The sequence below is a fragment of the Musa acuminata genome, unplaced genomic scaffold (genome assembly GCF_036884655.1).
Source record: "Musa acuminata AAA Group cultivar baxijiao unplaced genomic scaffold, Cavendish_Baxijiao_AAA HiC_scaffold_450, whole genome shotgun sequence".
Lineage (NCBI taxonomy): Eukaryota > Viridiplantae > Streptophyta > Magnoliopsida > Zingiberales > Musaceae > Musa > Musa acuminata.
In genome coordinates this window covers 132,501-135,000 of record NW_027020697.1, presented here as the reverse complement: position 1 = coordinate 135,000, position 2,500 = coordinate 132,501, and positions in this window count along the sequence as shown.

The window sequence follows — 2,500 nt, the reverse complement described above, 5'->3', positions numbered from 1 at the left end:
TTTTTGGCTGCGCGAGCGAGCAGCGAGCGGCGGACAGCGAGCGAAGCGAGAGGCAGCACCGTCCCTGCTATACGAAAGCCCCATCCAGCCCTGTGCCACCCGGGGGGTTCCAGGGTGCTGAGATGGCTGACGTTTTGCTCCGCTCACGACGGTCGCCGCGGCACGCAAGAACAGGCCAAAAACTGGCCAAAACAGCCCAAAAACGGGCCAAAACTGGCCATTTTTTGCTGCGCGAGCGAGCGGAGAGCGGCGAACAGCGAGCGAAGCGCGAGGCAGCACCGTCCCTGCTATACGAAAGCCCCATCCAGCCCTGTGCCACCCGGGGGGTTCCAGGGTGCTGAGATGGCTGACATTTTGCTCCGCTCACGACGGTCACCGCGCCACACAAGAACAGCCCAAAAACAGGCCAAAACAGCCCAAAAACGGGCCAAAACTGGCCATTTTTGGCTGCGCGAGCGAGCGGCGAGCGGCGAACAGCGAGCGAAGCGAGAGGCAGCACCGTCCCTGCTATACGAAAGCCCCATCCAGCCCTGTGCCACCCGGGGGGTTCCAGGGTGCTGAGATGGCTGACGTTTTGCTCCGCTCACGACGGTCACCGCACCACGCAAGAACAGGCCAAAAACTGGCCAAAACAGCCCAAAAACGGGCCAAAACTGGCCATTTTTGGCTGCGCGAGCGAGCGGCGAGCGGCGAACAGCGAGCGAAGCGAGAGGCAGCACCGTCCCTGCTATACGAAAGCCCCATCCAGCCCTGTGCCACCCGGGGGGTTCCAGGGTGCTGAGATGGCTGACGTTTTGCTCCGCTCTCGACGGTCACCGCGCAATGCAAGAACAGGCCAAAAACTGGCCAAAACGGCCCAAAAACGGGCCAAAACTGGCCATTTTTGGCTGCGCGAGCGGCGAGCGGCGGACAGCGAGCGAAGCGAGAGGCAGCACCGTCCCTGCTATACGAAAGCCCCATCCAGCCCTGTGCCACCCGGGGGGTTCCAGGGTGCTGAGATGGCTGACGTTTTGCTCCGCTCTCGACGGTCACCGCGCAATGCAAGAACAGGCCAAAAACTGGCCAAAACGGCCCAAAAACGGGCCAAAACTGGCCATTTTTGGCTGCGCGAGCGAGCGGCGAGCGGCGGACAGCGAGCGAAGCGAGAGGCAGCACCGTCCCTGCTATACGAAAGCCCCATCCAGCCCTGTGCCACCCGGGGGGTTCCAGGGTGCTGAGATGGCTGACGTTTTGCTCCGCTCTCGACGGTCACCGCGCAATGCAAGAACAGGCCAAAAACTGGCCAAAACGGCCCAAAAACGGGCCAAAACTGGCCATTTTTGGCTGCACGAGCGAGCGGCGAGCGGCGGACAGCGAGCGAAGCGAGAGGCAGCACCGTCCCTGCTATACGAAAGCCCCATCCAGCCCTGTGCCACCCGGGGGGTTCCAGGGTGCTGAGATGGCTGACGTTTTGCTCCGCTCTCGACGGTCACCGCGCAATGCAAGAACAGGCCAAAAACTGGCCAAAACGGCCCAAAAACGGGCCAAAACTGGCCATTTTTGGCTGCACGAGCGAGCGGCGAGCGGCGGACAGCGAGCGAAGCGAGAGGCAGCACCGTCCCTGCTATACGAAAGCCCCATCCAGCCCTGTGCCACCCGGGGGGTTCCAGGGTGCTGAGATGGCTGACGTTTTGCTCCGCTCTCGACGGTCACCGCGCAATGCAAGAACAGGCCAAAAACTGGCCAAAACGGCCCAAAAACGGGCCAAAACTGGCCATTTTTGGCTGCACGAGCGAGCGGCGAGCGGCGGACAGCGAGCGAAGCGAGAGGCAGCACCGTCCCTGCTATACGAAAGCCCCATCCAGCCCTGTGCCACCCGGGGGGTTCCAGGGTGCTGAGATGGCTGACGTTTTGCTCCGCTCTCGACGGTCACCGCGCAATGCAAGAACAGGCCAAAAACTGGCCAAAACGGCCCAAAAACGGGCCAAAACTGGCCATTTTTGGCTGCACGAGCGAGCGGCGAGCGGCGGACAGCGAGCGAAGCGAGAGGCAGCACCGTCCCTGCTATACGAAAGCCCCATCCAGCCCTGTGCCACCCGGGGGGTTCCAGGGTGCTGAGATGGCTGACGTTTTGCTCCGCTCTCGACGGTCACCGCGCAATGCAAGAACAGGCCAAAAACTGGCCAAAACGGCCCAAAAACGGGCCAAAACTGGCCATTTTTGGCTGCGCGAGCGAGCGGCGAGCGGCGGACAGCGAGCGAAGCGAGAGGCAGCACCGTCCCTGCTATATACGAAAGCCCCATCCAGCCCTGTGCCACCCGGGGGGTTCCAGGGTGCTGAGATGGCTGACGTTTTGCTCCGCTCACGACGGTCACCGCACCACGCAAGAACGGACCATAAACAGGCCAAAACAGCCCAAAAACGGGCCAAAACTGGTCATTTTTGGCTGCGCGAGCGAGCGGCGAGCGGCGAACAGCGAGCGAAGCGTGAGGCAGCACCGTCCCTGCTATACGAAAGCCCC